The sequence below is a fragment of the Pelophylax lessonae genome (genome assembly GCF_965119305.1).
Source record: "Pelophylax lessonae genome assembly, chromosome: 1".
NCBI lineage: Eukaryota > Metazoa > Chordata > Amphibia > Anura > Ranidae > Pelophylax > Pelophylax lessonae.
In genome coordinates, this window is record NC_138768.1 from 57,853,389 (window position 1) to 57,871,343 (window position 17,955).

The 17,955-nt window shown below is 39.8% G+C and overlaps 1 protein-coding gene across 4 annotated transcripts in view; it reads left to right on the top strand.

The window, feature by feature from the left end:
* The window catches only part of DCC (DCC netrin 1 receptor), a 1,040,152-nt gene that overhangs the window by 891,621 nt on the left and 130,576 nt on the right, over nucleotides 1–17,955 (top strand). The gene's annotated exons all lie outside the window — the stretch shown is intronic.

Consider the following 17,955-nt stretch of genomic DNA (forward strand, 5'->3'; position numbering starts at 1 on the left):
ATCTCCACAATTAAATTATATCAAATAGTATAGACCCTCATTACAAAGGCCAATACAAGCGGTATACAGAGCATCAAGCATGGATGGTAGAAAGTTCCTTCCCATAATCCACTATCAATCCTCTCCACAGATGTATCAATTCATAAAAAAGAAAACACTCCTCATGGTGTAGATGTATAAAACTATTTATTAGGTTAAAAATATCCACTCACATATAGGTATTGAAGCTCCAATGTGTGTACAACTAATGATTCATGTGTTTCAAATCAGCAGAATGTCTGCCACATCCCAGCAAGCATCGACGTCGCACTTCGTCAGCTCCTCCTACCTACGTGTTTCGTCACTAGATGACGTCGTCAGGGGCGTGGCCTAAGGACGTGAATGGCGATCCTAAATACTGAAAGCCACTGAGAATAGGCCTGCTCTGTGCATTGGTTTTGCACAGAACAGCCCTAATCCAAAGCCCCAGCCCCAGGAACATGCGTGTACTCGGTCACACCTGTTGGTGTGAACATAGCTTAACTTCCAATAGAGGCTACAAGTCGCTTAAACTCACATTATACAGCCATAATCCAATGTTGTCACTATCAGAAAACCCACCTTGAGAAATGTCTTGCAGCAAAGAGGCTGCATGAAAAAAAAAAGTGAAAAAATTATATTTGATGTTAAAAGGTTGTAATTGTTTGATACCCAGTGGTTTAGCAAATTAAATGCCATTTATTTCAGCTTGATTGGGTTGATCTTTTAAAGCCAAAGGGTTTTCTGATATCCACATACATCTGATTGCAGAAAAAATCTTCTGCCACATCGATTTACATTACTCTGACTAAACAAGGGCAAATACCTGCGGTTAGCTAGTTATGTGATAATTGTAGCTGTCTGTTGCTCTTCTCAGTCAAGTGGCATCACAAAGAACAAATCAAGAAAGAGATCAATAGGTTTCCATGAAACTGATAGTAAAAACCAGACAGAGGTACTAACTATTATGGAAAAAAAAAAAAAAAAGAGGTACTAACTCTTCCCCACACTACCCAAAAAAAAACAAAAAAAAAGTTCAATATGCAGTTGGGTTAAAAGAATGACTTTTTGAAGGAATGCCTTATTTTACATTACTATTCTACTTGATTTGGAGTATCGGCACCTAAACTTGTCAGGCAGCTGTGATGAACGGCTTTTCCAACCTTTCCCGCATAGTGGTATTTACAAGGCTTTAGATCTCCGTGGCAAAAGTCACAAAACTTTTCATAGTTTCTTAGCTTCTAGGATGCCAAACAATATCATGGAAACAATATAAAGCAAGAGAAAAAAAAAAGGAGGTTCTCAATCATCGAAGTGATAAAAGAAACAATGGCACTTTTATCTTCTTAAATTTCTGCATTCGCAGCTTTGTTTTCTCTGCAATATGGGTATAATAAACCAAACCCGATAACGCAGGCCAGGTGGGCAGTCAGGAGGAACTGCACTGTGAGTTTTAAATGGGATGCTTCATGCATCCATAATGCTTTATTCCAGCTATTTATGGAGGATGGAAGCTGCTATCCAGCAACCTAATGGTACTTTTTTAAAATGTAAGATTAAAACCCAACTCCAGGTTAATGTTTTTTTATTTACCCTAAAAGGTGTTAAAAAAAAAAAAAAAAAAGGTTAGCATGCAACTCTCACCTTGAATTCAGCATGTGGTTTGGCTATAAGTTGTCTTTAGTCTTCCAGGTTGAATGACACCTAGCTTCAAGACATACTGTGAGCGCAGGGTCTCAACTCAATATATAATGATGCTAAGAGCAACACTCTTGCCACTCTCTTTACCAGGGGTCTCCAAACCTTCCAAACAAAGGGCCAGTTTACTGTTCCCCAGATTTTAGGGGGTCCTAACTGTGGTCAGTGGGTTGTAAAAAAAAGCCCTTGTATCAGTGGGGGTAAATAGTGCCTTTAGGTTTGATGGTTAATGGGAACGAAAAAATTACTTAGCGCTGTGGTCAAAGGGCCCCATCACTAATATTAGTGGAGGAATAGTGCACCATTATTTATATCTGTGTGAGGAATAGTGCCCCATTGTTGGTGTCAATGGGAGGAATTATGCCCCATTGTTGGTGTCAATGGCAGGATTTATGCCCCATCGTTGGTGTCAGTGGAAGGAATTGTTCCCCACTGTTGGTGTCAATGGGGGGAAGTATGTCTCATTGTTGGTGTGAATGGAAGGATTTATGCCCCCTTGTTTATGTCAGTGGAAGGAATTGTGCCCCATCATTGGTGTTCCCCAGCCACGGGAAACTATGTGTTTTTACGCTAAGCATATTTTTTGAATATCCATGTGCATGAGGCTTTAGACTGCACTGGGGACATCTAAGGATGCCCTGATTAATAGAGAGTTTTAGGTTCAGCACTCTACTAATACACCTATTTGCCAAATGATGGAATAGGTGGAAGATTTCTCCTCAACTTCTATAGAGATTTTAGATGTGCTATTAATATTCTGTCCCTGTAACAATGATCACCAAAACAAAAAGAGGCCAAATCTTACCAGCACAGACATAGACAGAAATAAAAACCTGAAATGGATTCTAATCCTTTCCAAATCTATCCAAAATGAAAAATTAAAAAAGTTAGAGATACACTGTAACAGCTTACATTGACTTTAAAGCATTTGTATATTGAAAGAAATCCACATGATATTAGTTGCCATTTCCCTTTAAAGGTGGTCACAGGAAGCCAGTGACAATGACCCTTTACCTTTCTGTTCTTTCAGCATAATGATAATTTGATTAGATGATTCTATGTTGGCATTTGCCAGACAAGCAATAGATTACCTCCGGCTGCCGCGACTGCTGCCTAGTCATTATCAGTATGATGAGTTTTCAAGAGGCATAAAGGAAAGAAAGTATGTCAGACCTCATCTATCAGTCGTTGAGCTCCCATGTAAGATGTTTTGTTGGGTGTATTGGTTTATAATGGGACCATACGTCAATCTTATGAGCCTTACATACACTGGTGAACTTTCTCAACAAACTTCTTCATTTAGCTTGTTCCACTCCAAGGATTTGATTTTCTTTCACCTGCCTGATGAAAAAGTGTTTATTTTTTGCAGCAATGACATGTTCACCTGGCTTCACAGAGGACATTGACACACCAGTTTCCAAAAAAGCTTGCAATCTAATGCCCTCACCACAGTCAGGAACAGGGAAGAGTTAGAGCCACTGTCAGGTTTTTATTACTGGCTGTGTCCCTGTTGGGGAGATGGCCTCTCACTTCCTGTCAAAAAAGAAATTAATGGGAAATCCCCCAAAACCCCAAGGACACATACTAAAAGAAAATATTTAGTGGAGCAGGAAAGGGGTTATAATGTCTTAGAATGCTTTTACCACTGTCTTGGCCATCCAGAAGTAAGACAGAAATAAAACATGATTGCATGATTCCCCATTATATCCAAAAGTAGAAAAAATGCATGTCTCTGAAGGTACCAATTTTTTCTAGTCATGGTATAGCTAGTAATAGTTGGTCACATTCAACTGGACTTTTCTTATATTGTTGAAGATGTTTTGTAGCTTCTCCAAGCCACTTCTTCAGTGAATACACTAGCATTTATATCCACACAAATAGCACAGAGACTGTAATCCAATCACCATGGGATGTGTTAAGGCAGATATTGATTGTTCAAGAACCAGACAGGAAGTGTGAAAACTGTGGAATTTCCCTGTTTTAGTTATGTAATCACATCCTTCAATTTAACATCTCTACCCCACTGAATTGACAATAGACACCTTCAACCATGTCAAGGAATTAACACCTATGCAGACCTGCTGACGCAAGGTTTAGCTGTAAATGATTGGGTATGTTTCTGATACTCCTTTGAACTGAAGAAGCAACTTGGATAAGCTATGAAATGTCTTTTTTACAGGACAAATCTAGCTGAATGTGACTTACTAAGAACCAATTGGACGCAAGGTTGTAAAATGATTGTTATCATAAAATATCAAAATTAGTGGTAGCAATTCCAACTCTAATATTGATTGTCATCCATACCCCCCCCAAGATCCCGCAGTGTGCTCTTAGGTATACATTGCCAAGGAGTTTACGGAAGCTCGGACTCTGGAGTTTAAAGCTGATATCCATTTAGGGATTGCAGTACAATTTAAGGAATCTCAGTACCATCATATGTACCTCCTTTTCTCCATCAACCCATCCCCCACAGTTATTGCCTTTTGTTTCACTTGACCCTCCCTTCTAGATTGTAAGCTCTAACGAGCAGGGCCCTCTAGTTCCTCCTGTTTTGAATTGTATTGTAACTGTATTGTCTTCCTTCACATTGTAAAGCGCTGCGCAAACTGTTGGCGCTATATAAATCCTGTATAATGAGTCTTATTTGACCCTTATGCTGTATAGTAGTTTGGGTCAACACCTTCTGGTGAGCGCATTATTCATTTTGGTGTTGGTGACGGGATATATTTACAATATGATTCACCGGATTATCCTGGATGTCTTCACCTTGCACTTTTAATTGGGACTTTTTTGATTTTCTTAATGTTTATAATACCATTGATTTGGTTTTATATGCACTCTGTCACTTACTTTTATATGGAGAACTGTCACAGTTCGCTCTGATTCAGCGCTGCACTTTTTTTTATTTATAATCCATTTAGGGATGTACTGTAGGTTTTTAGGAAGAGCAGTAAAGGTACATCCAGACACACCTCAATGTCTGTTTTTAGTGTAAAACTTAATTTTGTTAAAAAAAAAAACAAAAAAAAAACCTTACCTGATGAGCTATATAGATCAGAGGAAGAAATATAGAAAACTTTAGTACCTGCCTCTGGTTTAGTGATTTTGATGTACACCCTGTCAGGACATTTAATCAATCTCAGAATATGACTGCTAAGTGGGAGGGTCTGCCTTCCTTATTGCCATCTAATCAACCTTAGCATCTGACTGCTATGTGGGGGAAGGGAGGGAGGGTAGCGGAGGGCCTCTGCCTTCTTCTTGATAATCTTTTCAATCTTAGTGTTGTAAAAAAAGTCTTAGGTACCAACATTGACTTTGATCCAAAAAAGATTTCTGAAAAGATCAGTGAGCCAATCAGAAGAGTTGAGAGTTTTCTGGGTGATGTCAGGATGTTGGGGATGACACAATTACGAAATTACAATGGTGTCAGAAACTAGGTTGCAAAAATAGCTATATATAGTTGTAATAAAGGCAGAAAAAAGGGTAACTATAAGTTATAAAGATGGAACCACAGCCAAAACCTTTTATCCTAATTGTGCAGTATAAAACATATATTCATAGACCCTGAGTTAAAGTCAGTTATCTTTAGGTGATTGGACACTGGCAAAGCTTTTGGACATGACCCCCCCCCCCCGCCCCTTGGGTGTATACCTATAACTCTACCCCACTCTGTGAGACCTCCGTTTTCTGCCAGTGTCCTGTAGGTGAAGGATCCTTATGGAGTACTTTTTATGCTTAGCTACTTCTTATTTACTTTAAATTCTTCAATCAACTCTTCAAATAACCCTTCGCTGTCTTCTACTATAATGAAACAAGTAGTGCATCTGGTTTGGTGCATCCTTGATAATACCGTGGGAACCGTACCTGGATCTCAAGCTGCGCGGATGGCCTATAATGTTGCTTCAGGCACTGGATATGGCTTGGGTACAGTTCATTGACAGGTGCTTTTGGCCTGCAGTTGACTGCCTTCTAATCTTCATTTGACTTCCTTCTAAGCTGCATCAATGCTTTTGCCTTTCTGTTAACTTTTATAGAAAGAGAAGCAATTCTGACCCAAACAGAAACCCATCATTAGAGGACCTTAGAATGATAGCAATGTACAAAGCAGAATAGAAATGACTGGCTCTTATTGCTAACCATCCCTTCTCCATGCATGCTGCTGCAGTGCAGGACTACAGAAGGCTAATGTAAGGACAGGGTTTCTTAGTTTATTAATATAAAATTAATAAATATTTAATACTGCCAGAACGTGATTTAACTGTATTCTTTTATATCTGTTTGGAGTTCTGCTTTTACGCCTAGCTCCATATGGCTTTCTTTGTTTACCAAGTTAGCGGCGACACTACCATATGTTAAATTATACACTTATTCATGAATACAATACAACACATGTACGAGTGCATGTACATTTCTAACAATTGTAAAATAAAAAGAAAAGTAACTTGAAAACAATTAGGGAAGCTAACTGTTAAACATAACTCTTCTGTTAGTTAAAAAAACACAGCATGTGTATTTAATGCATACCCATGGCTACTCTCATATATTTGCAGTATATAAAAAAGGAATATACTGTATATATAAATATACAGTATATATACAGGGCCGGCGCTAGACTATTTTACGCCCTAGGCAAGACCAGCTACTTGCGCCCCCCCCAAAAGAAAAAAAAAAAAGGGAAGGGGTTAAATACTCCTCTATGTCATACCCAGTGACCCTGTCACACCCAGGGACCCCCGTGTTCCTCCATGTCATGCTGTCATACTCAGTGACCCCAATGTTCCTCTATGTCAGACCCTGATGTTCCTCCATGTCACGCCTGGGGACCCCAATCTCCCATGGCACACCCAGGGACCCCAATTCCTCATGGTACACCCGGTGACCCCTATCCTCCATGTCACACCTGGTGACTCTGATTCCCCGTGGCACACCTGGTGACCCCGATTCCCTTTCATACCAGGGATGCTCCATGTAACACCCAGGGGCCAGCTCAGTGCTCCAGCTGAAGAGGATCATCATGCAGGCAGCACTCTGGTGGGCTCAATTCCTGCCTCTTGGGGCCCCTCCAACAGTAGTGGAAAGCCAGGGCCTGATAGTTCCGCCACTGCCCAAGAGACCTGGCATCTTTCTCTGTCCGTTCTTCCTCCCCTACCGCCACCTCTCCCCTCAGCTCACAATAATCATTCATGATGGAGAGAGATTGCCGACTCCTGGCTGCGCCCCTAGGTGGCAATGTGCCCTAGGCGGCTGCCTAGTTTGCCTAGTGGAAGCACCGGCCCTGTATATATATATATATATATATATATATATATATTTTTTTTTTTTTTTTTTTAAGAAAATATGTTATTAATTTTTGTTTCCATCGGCTGACACTTTGACTGGCTATTGTTATTTACAGCTCCCACCTCCACTTACAATCAGGAACCAATCAGTGTGGTTCCTGATCTTGTGATCACTATGTCAGCCATGTTACAGTGATGCCATGCTGGATGGGTACTTAAATCACAAAACAAGACTTCAGCCTGCAGATGGCATTCATTTGTTCAATAATGGAATTATCAGATACAGTATTAAAAACATAGTACATTAAATATATATATATATTTTTTTAAGAAAGCAGCCACAGCAGAGGTCTGAGATTCCCCTCCTGCTGAGGCAGAGCTTACCAGCAAATCATGTAAATGTCTCTAATCATGCTACTTGCTTAGTGGTGAGCGCTAAGTGTACATATTGATCACAGAATTATTGCCAAGTTAACCGATGCATGGTGACGCTATTGCATTTGGCCTGGACATCTAGACATCAATGACTTATAGTCATGACTGAGTTAAAGTTATGCAAAATTATCAAAATCCAAGAAGTTAATTACTTAGATTAAAAAAAATTTGATATTTCTTACCCAAACCCTTTCCTTTTCATTCTCATGTACTTTAAAATCATTGCTATCTAGTACAAAGCTTCACGGTTTTTCCTTTTTTATTGTAGAAATGGTGAGCAAAGCTAGGATTCCTGTGATACTTCCCATTATGCATTGACCTTAAACTATAATGAAATCCTAAATGAAAGGATAGCAATCATCTTTAGCTCAGTCTCTTGTCTGTGGCTAGGTCCTCTGAGATTTTCTTTCTCCTTTGGATAAAAATGAGCCAAGTTTTCATTCATTGCCAAGGGTGAGAGAGGGCTTGATGCTTTTGCATGGTTTCATTTTCAACAATGGTAAAAATATTTTAAGATACATTTGTCAGTTTTTAATCTTTAACCAAAGTAGCACCAGGGTGGCTAAGTGCCTAGTGCTGCTTCTTTACATGGCCAATGAGTTTAAGGGTGTTTGAGTGCAATCTCTCTTGCGTTAGCTTTCTTCTTTATTTATAGGGAATGGGTCATCCTTTGTATAACTTATTAAAAACAGGAAGAAAAAAGATTCAAATTTAAAGGAATTTGTTTTACAGAGCTAAGTGCTTAGTGATTCTATCTTTCAAGGACACGAAGTTTGGGAGGAAGGGGGGTTCTTGAGTACAATTTGTCTTGCATTAACTTTCTCCTTTTTTTTAGGGAATGGTGGTCCTTTGTATAAATATTACATCTTTAAAAAGAAGAAACATGAAGAAAACAATACAATTAAAAAGCCATTTTGCTTACAGATCTCAGTAGCTCATTTTAAAATATAGATGCTCAAATAAATGAGTCAGAGCCCCTCTTCTCGTCCAAGGCTGCCTTTTCAGATAGTGACCTACAAAATGTCATATATATACAAATTTATTAAGTTGAGGTGTTTCCAATAAGAGCCCATTCACACTAGCGCGACTTGTGAGGCAACTTGTGTTGCCCCAGGTAGCTTGACATAACAAAAGGAATGTTAATCAATCAGTGCCGTCTTAATTGGCACTACTGAAGTTGCTCCGACTTCAGAAAAGGGTCCTGTACTACTTTGAGGCGACCTGTGATCCGACTGTCCCATATACTTCAATGGGAGTTGCCTCCTTATCTTAATTGACACGAATTGTTATCAGACTTTCCAGGAACAAGAAAGAGATTAGCCAGGCATTCCCCACAGACAAAGTCGCCTGTCTCTTCAAAGTAGTGCACAAGTCTCTTCCAAGTCTCTTCCAAGTCTCTAAACAAGTCTCTTCAAGTCACTGGGCGACTTTCTGGTAGTGATAGTGTGAACCAGCACTAAAGGGTATTGTAAATATTACAGCATACAAAGACAAATAAGACAATTGTGGGCTTCCAGCAGTTTTCGGGGGGTCCTTTCCTGTCCCTTTGGGCACATAGCAATCTCCATAAGACATGGTTTGATGTAGAGGAAGTCAAGTGGCTTGCACATAGCTCAACTGTATGCAACACCTTTTGGATGTTTTGGCAAGCTGTCTGTGCCAGGTCTTCTCTTCCAAAGTTAGTATTTTGAAACTCCAAAAGCTTTTGAAAAGAAATGTTAAAATAAAATTAACCAAAAACCAGTATAGTTTTTTAACAGCTGTTCTATAAACAAAATTACTGCTAAGGATGGTACCTATGGAGGAAGGAATGTAGTGTGGGCACCACATTTTATAGATACCTTATCATACAGCTTTTAACCACTTAAGCCCCGGAAGATTTTACCCCCTTCCTGACCAGGGCCTATTTTGTGATTCGGCACTGCGTGACTTTAACGGACATTTGCGCGGTCGTGCGACGCTGTACCTAAACAAATTTGACGTCCTTTTTTTCCGAAAAACAGAGCTTTCTTTTGGTGGTATTTGTTCACCTGTGCGATTTTTTGATCATGCGCTATAAAAAAAAAAGAGCGTAAATTTTGCAAAAATAACAATAGTATTTTGATTGGTTTGCGCAAAAGTTATTGCGTTTACTAACTAAGGGAAAGATGTTTTAAATTTTTGTTGTTTTTTTTTAAGGAGTAATAGCGGCGATCTGCGATTTTTTTTGCGGGACTGCGACATTGTGGCGGACAGATCCTACCCTTGACTGAAATTTTTGACAGTTTTGGGGTTACCAGTGACATTACTATAGTAATTAGTGCTATACATATGCACTGTTACTGTAAAAATGACACTGGTAGTGAAGGGGTTAACTTTTTTTGAGAGGGAGGGGTTTGGTGTGTCCCTAGGGGCGTGATTCTAACTGTGATTGGATGTGGCTTGATGTGTAAGAACCGTATGATCTCCATTTTTACACAGGGAAGAATGACAGGTGGCTTTGTTTACATTAGCCGCCTGCCTTTCTTCCGGTGTAATGGACGATCGCGAGTGCCCGGCAGACATCGGGTCCGCCGGGCACATGCGCGGGGGGGTCCGTGACCGAGCGGGAGTGCGCCTTCGGCTTCGGAGTGCTCCCTAGAGCCTCACAGGCTAGCGACGTAGTACTACGTCGCTTTGCCTGTGAGGGGCTGACCGCCGCAGTAAAAAGTCCTGCGGCAGTCGGCAAGTGGTTAATAGAGAGTGATAAAAACTGGATCAATGCACTAGAACACAATATATAAATGGCTGCTCATATCAGCATTAAAGAGTTAGTTCACTTTTACCAAAAAAAACTGCTTATGTAGGTAAGGAGCACCTATATAGAACAACCTGTGCAACCAAATCATCCAAAGTTGAATAATACTGTGCAATAATACTGTGCAGTCAAAGTTGAATAATACCCCCTGGTATAGGTGTAAGCCATTAACGTTCCTCCCACAATTAGGCTGAAAAACTCCCAGAGGGGGCATCATCTCATCCTGATCTGTTTTGCTAGTATATTGATAGGATATAGACACTCGCAGTCCATTCAAACCCCCTTATATGCGTTTTTTTTTTCCCTGTCACAGTAACCCTGAGCTTAGCAAAGAAGGAGATAGTGGACCAAACATGTGCAGGGGTTTAAGAACTCGCTCTTGTGATGGTGGGGATAATCAGTGATGTCAGCAACAGCCTAGCAACAAGCAGGGTGGAATGATGCCATCTCTCTGAGTTTTTCAGTCTCAGGCTTTGGGAGGTACGTAAATGACGTACACTTGTAGCAAGAGCATTCCACAGTTTGGAATGTGGTTCAAGGGAAACTAGTTTTTTTAATGTTTTGTAAACCAAATTGCACCATAAGATTTTTTTACTGGATCCTTTGTGGGTTTAGGGTACTGAACGCCCAAATTAACTTTCAATGGCTATGCCTTTGTTTAACTTGACTTACTATGTAACAATAGGCGAACGGTTCGGCCCGAGCATGAGTTCGGGCTGAACATTGGCTGTTTGCCCGTTTGATGAACACTCAAATTATTGGGGCGTTTTTTTTGGCCCGCCGAATGACCACAATGCACTGTGCCGCTGCACAGTGCATTGGAAGCTCTGATTGGCTAAAGCAATGAAAGCTTTGCACAATCAGGGCACAGAGCACTGTTAGAGCCATGATTGGAGAAAGTAATGATGACTCTATCCAATCATGGCTTATTGCTTTTTGTCCCCCCAACACTATAAAAGTATTCTTTCAATAGCGGCCATTTGTATTGTGATATCAGTGTGGAGAAAGATAGAACAAGGCTCTGTTCAGTGCTACACTGTGCTATAGTGTGCTATTCTGATTCTATTGTCAGTGTAGTATATCAGTTTAGTGTGAATCTAGTGATAGTTCAGTCAATGTGAGTGTAGTGCGACCATTCGTTTTTTACTTTAGAGTCACTTTATTGTAAATCTAGTGATAGTTTAGTCAGTGGGGAGTGTAGTGACCTGACCATTCATTTTTACTTCAGTGTCAGTTTGTTTTGGCAGGGCAGGTTTACTGCATTATAGTTCAGTGCATTAGTGCACATTTAACAAAGTAAATTTCTGTGCGTTAGTGCACGTTTAACAAAGTAAATTTCTGTGCTTTAGTGCACGTTTAACAAAGTAAATTTCACTGCGTTACTGCATGTTTAATGCAGTATATTTCAGTGTGTTACGTGCCATTTAACACAGTATATTTATGTGCGTTCATGTGAGTCCATCGGTTCCAGCGGTGTGCACAAGCCGCTGTCTCTGTCTTCATCGGATAGATTGATAGCAGCAGAATGCATTTTTTTAATTTATATATCTTGAAATATAATTTTTAGCTTTGTACCAGTAACATTTATAATATGTTTTAACGTATGTTTTTTTTGGGTACTTAAGTCTATGGGTACCGTCCATTTTCCATTTTTTCCAGTGACAATTGGGAGTTGGGAGTAAGTCTCTGGTTTTTCTTTATTGTTACATTACGATGATGGTACCCCTTTTCACCATTTTCATCATTTGATCAATCACACAATATAGAGGCTGTATGTAACAAGGCATTTTTTGAATTAAAAAAAAAAAAAAGGTTATATCAAGCTGCTCTGTGCAATGATATTAAGTCGCTCTGCTTATCTGTAGCAAACACCTTATGATATTTTTTGGGGGTCTGTGTCAGAGCTGCCTTTCTAGGTCCATACTCTATAACTCTATTACAGTGAGTACACTGCTTTTGGTCATCAAAATTTGGTCATATCTTTAAATGTGTTTTTTTTTTTTTTCTTCTTTTACTGCTTGTCTTGCACTACCATCAAACCACAAAGCTGGTCCCTGGGAATATCACAGTGTCTTCATTTACAATAGTATCCCGTGTTAATGAGGTAGCAATGAACTAAATCGTTAGCATTTCCACAGCTTATATTATATACTGTATACTTAAATTCAGAAAAGATTTGAAATATCTATTCTACTGCTAATGATGGATTAAAATGTCCACTGCGGCATTGCTCTTATCAAGGGCAAATGAATGTATTTTGCATTCCAACATTATTTAGCGGCCATCTGCAAGTAAGGTAAAACTGGCCTGACGCTATGCCCTTGCTATCAGTTTTAGGTTGATTATTTGCCTTAATTAAAGAAATGTAAGATTGTGTTTTTCTTTTCAGCTTCTTATGTGACATAGCAAGGAAAAAATTTAATTCTGTGTTTATTTTTCATACAGACAAGGATATAATGAAATGGAAGGTTATGTTGGAGGAAAAAGTTTAAATAATCGAGATTCAATAATATTAAAATAATGTAAAGAAATTATTTCATATAAGTTTAAATACAGCTTGGAATGATAAAACTTTTCTCTCACTAGGCTTTACTTTGGATTAAAATGCTTGAAAATTACCAGTGATGTCATAGTACACTAATAAGAGCTATCTAGGCCTAGAATTTAAAGGGTTGTCTACTTTAAACTGATATTGTTGCCCCCAGTAATCACAACTGTACTTTACCTGAAGTGCAACTGGTACACTGTAGTATGCATAACACTAGGAAGAGCATACATAGATTAGCTTTCATTGGTTAGAACTCATTAGTAGAATTATTTTGCATGGGAGTGTTGGGCCCAAAGAAATGGAAAACAGTCCCCGCATGTCCTGACACCTAAACTTAACCTAAATCTTAGGTTGGCCCCAAAAATTGAACACTTCCCCCATCTCCACATCTGAGCTCCAAAATTTCTAAAGTGAACCCATAACTCTTAAGCTTCCTTAAGAATTACCGCTGAACCCCCACCCTAGAATTCAACCCCCAAAATTAAATCTCACGCTCACACAATTAAAGACTTAAAGTAGAACTATAGGCACATTTTTTTTTACATTTTGGATAGAGTAAGGGAGGACTATATCCCCTATATGATTTTTTTTGTCATCTATGTCCGATTGTGGAGATTCCCCTTCACTTCCTGTCCCATAGCCAAACAGGAAGTGAGAGGAAATCCCTGCAAATCAAGAGGATTCCTTGGGGACCCCCAGGTCACCAGAGACAATATCCCCAATGGATGATTTCCCCTCTATTACTTTTCTGGGAACAACCCAAAATTTGGGATTTTCTTTTACTTTCACTTTCAATGATAATTGTGAACAGGACGTGGATCTCTTTAACAGGGACACAAACAGCAATAAAAACTGACAAGAGCTTTAATCCATCTCCACTCTATCCAAAACAAAAAAGTTTTACCCTTAGTTATACTTTATTAATTAACATCACCCTAATTTTTAACCTCCTACTGAGATTTGCCACTGAACCTTTGACCTAAATTCGAAACGTAACCCTAAGGGGTTTATTTTGTTAATTCAAATAGACTGTGCACTTTGCAAAGTGCAGTTCCACTCTACAAGTGAAATTGCTCCAGAGCTTAGTAAATGAGGTAAAGGTTCACTTTGCAAAGAATACACATGCAAGGAAAATAGAAAAAAAAAAAAAAAAAACTGCATTTCTGCTTGCACATGTTTGGATGATGGAAGTCAGCAGAGATTCTGCTCATTTACTAAGCTCTGTAGCAACTGCTCTTGAAGAGTGCAACTGCACTTTGCAAAGTGCATAGTTGATTTGCCTTTAGTTAATAAACCCCTAAGCAATTAAAGTGATTGTAAATGATCAGCTTGTAAAACAACACATTCCGTTTAAAATAGAAATGAAAGGCAAAACATTTTTGTATAGATATAAAGATACATTATAAATACCCCATCTCCCTTTTTTATAACTGATCAAATTTCCTCTGTTCTCAGCTGCATAAGAGCTGGGGGAGAAGAAGCAGCTGTACACTGAGCTTCCCAGTGAATGGCTGTGCAGCTGGCAGTGTGCCAGGACAAGTCTGATCATTGGAGGAGAGTACACTGAGTTCCCAGCAGAGCTTGAGAACTGACCAAGGTGTGTTCTACTGCTTAGTGTGGTCAGCTTTTAATAGGAAAGCAGGGGGACTGGCAGTATCACCAGGGATTTCACACAAAGGAAGCAATACAAAAAGAACAAGATACTTTCTCATACAAATGCATGCTAGAGCAGACACATATGAGGAATAGGAAGTGTTGAGGTAACAAATGCTATAACTTTACCCCAACACTTAATATTCATCTTCACCACGTAAATGATACTGGACTTGAAACTTCTGATCTGAATCAAAGTGTTTAGATGAAGAAGTATCAGGAAGGTAGACAGTGTTCCAATTTGATTAAATGCTGAAAGTTTTTTTCTCTTTACAAAACCACTATTGTACATCAGTCTTCCTTTTAACTCCCATAGCCCTCCAATAATAGTCACCTTCTGCCTGGTACAAATTCATCAGTGCCTCCAGAGAGAGAGCAATGTCTTGTAGGTCAGATGGCCTCGGAAGGACACCATAGGCCTGCTCCTCAACCTAAAGTTAGGTCTGCTTTTTTTTGATAAATGATGTATACAGGAAATGTGTATAACTTGTATAAAACGGATACATAAATAACATTTATCTAAAAGGAGAGGTTTTTTTAAGCTAATAAAGTTTCATAAATTGTATCCCTTTCATTAGTAGGTTGTACATTTATAGGCTGAAGCCTCACCTATAAGCACATGAGCTGTTTGGCAAAGTTACAAAGTGAAATAAAAGGGATGAGTAATTTTTGCATTGATTGCCGCTTGAAAGCATCATCAGCTCATTATTCCACTTTAAAAATATTGCATTTATTTCTAAACGTAATTTCCAAAGGACAATTATATTACAACTAAACAAATACCTTAAATTGTTCTGTCATCATGAATATGAATTTTATATCCAACGAGGATCGAGCAACACTTCACATCAAGTCCCTATTGTTTATTAATTCATTTGGCTGCAGTCCTAACGATATTCACAATGAGCTAATCAATTATTCAGTAATCTCCCAGGAAGGTCTTGGCAATTAAACCCCTTCATATCTGGAAGGAGCGTCATTTGCAATGCATTATGGGTTTGCTGCGCACTAGAGGGATTAATAGTAATTATGGTGCTCTGCAACAAAGCATAACTGAGGGAGGATAAGGGTCATTATCATTGGGTTATGAACCAGAAAACCAGAACTCCAAAGCACATGACTGTGACCTCTGCAAAGTCAATCGCCTCCCTGTGATTCAGGTATTATGAGTCATACTGGTATTTGAGAGGAACTGTGCAAGACAGTTAATGGTGAGAAAAAGCTATCAAAGAATACAACATTAGGTTGCCTACAACCTTAATGCTGAACTCCAGGGAAACCACTAAATACACATATTTTATATATGTATATACAGTATATGGAAACTGCTTTACCTGCTAAAGGATTTGCATTTCTTCCCATCCAGGCCTGAGATTTGAATAGCTTTCTCACACTACACAATCCTGTCTGGCAGGGCAGGAGACTTGATTTTTCTTAAAGCGGTGTTTATCAATAATTCCCAAACTGTCACCCCCCCCCTTCATACATCAACTAATCCATTTTTTTACAGTATAGTAATTGATTGGCAATTATAAAATCTTACTTTATAAAATGTGTCCTGAGCGCCGCCATCTTTGTCCAGGTTCCCCTGAAGCCGCTGTGTGTAAATGGATGCCCTGCTTCCTGGTTCGAGATGGAGGGGGGCCGGTGAATGCAGCGCGAAATCTCGCGCATGCCCAGTAATATACTATAGTATAGGGATGCCTATCATTGCGTTATTTCCTGTTTGCAAATAACACGATGAGAGGATCGGCCGGCCGCCTACATCACTGCCCATTGCATCCTGGGAGTGATGAGTAAGAGCGGGACAGGAAGTGACGGCGCGGGCCGCGGCCGCAGAGGGAGGAAGTGGAAGGAAAGGTGAGTATATTTTCTTCAATAATAAGGTAAGTAAAAAAAATAAAAATCGTAACTACCCATTTGTTTTTCAGGTAACAAATAGCAAGCGGATGGCCCCAAAATCGATTAGGTCAATTTTGTGGCCGGAACTCCGCTTTAACTGTAGTTTTATTTTTCAAGGTGTGGTTCACTCAATCCAGACAATTGGAGGCATTAATAGGGTTGTCAAAAAGTGGGTTTCATCCTTTGCTGTAATGCAAAGCTTAGCTGGGTAGAGCATGACATAGACGACATCGTAACGCCTGAGATGCTTTTTCACCTCTGTAAATTTAGCTGTCTGGCGTTAAACATTGGCAGAGAAGTCAGGGTAAAACGATCTGCGCACATTATCAATCTTCATAAGGTTGCCTTTGGTTCTGGCCTGATAGAGTACAGCATCGGGATCTTTAAAATTTAACAGCTTGAAAAGGGATTGGTCTAGGAGGTTCTTCAGGTTTTGGCAGTCTGGGAGGGACTCTATGAGCTCTCTTTGACAAACATGGAGGAAAAGGATTCTTTACCAAAAGTTGTAAGAAGCCATTTTTTCATAAAAGCAACAGGATTTTTCCCCTCTTTCTTCTCTGAGATACCTACAGCACCAACATTATTTAGTCTTAATCTGTTTTCCATGTCCTCTAAGCTGGCTGCATGACCTGATGTGAGTGACTGTACTTGGCGAAGCTCTCTCTGCAATGGAGCTACTTCATCGTCTATATTGCTCATCCTCTCCTCCAAGGCCACTGTACGGTCCTGCAGTTTCTGCATACCTTGTCTAACTAAATTACGCTAAATTTTCACTCCTTTAATCTCAGACGTTAATGCAGTGATAGCTGTATTACAGGACATGACAGCAGCAAAAATATCCCTAAGTGTGGGTACAGGAGCAGGCATTTCTCGGCCCTCTGAATCTGTGGCTTGTGATTGCAGGGGCTGTTGTACTCCTGGTCCTCTGGTAGGGATTCCTGATCAGCAGGCTCCAGGGAGAGGGATGCAGCTTTAGGATGGTTGTCCTTTCCAGGAGTCTTATCAAACTGTTTCATAGCAGCTTCTTTAGCTGACTGCTGGGAGCAGCCGCCATCTTGTCCCACATGGTCTGACATGACATGTCTTCCCTGTCAGTGTAGGCACCGGGAGGATCGGGTATGTTTCTGGGATCACAGCAAGTCAAAGGTAGAATCAGAGGAATGGTCTCAGAATGGATTAATCAGGAGGAAAGAAGGGATTCTCGGCAGAGCGATCACACCACGTGGCCTACTGCATGAGCTGCAAGCCACGCCCCTTCTCTGCTGCAGTTTAGTAACACTTACAGGTCTTGTTCCTCCCCCAGCCTGTGGCTGGACAGTCAAAGAAGGAGCAGCAGACTGATAAGCCCATCTCTCTTTCACTCCACCTTCTCCACCTATCAGAATGCCTCTTCCACTGTAGTACAACTAATTGGCTCCTTTTGGTGCTTCTTCCTCCCCCAGTGTAAGCTCTACCATACAAAGGACTGCAAAAGTGTTGTACCAATTCAAATTTAGTTACCTACACTGCTCGCATTTTATAAATTCAATTTAAGGATTTGTTCCTGTTTTGTGCCTTTTATACCTGCATCAAGTTCAGCTTTAAAGAAGTACAGCCAAAGCTTTTTTGAAAAATTATGAAAGCAGCAGTTTCAAACAGTATTTTGT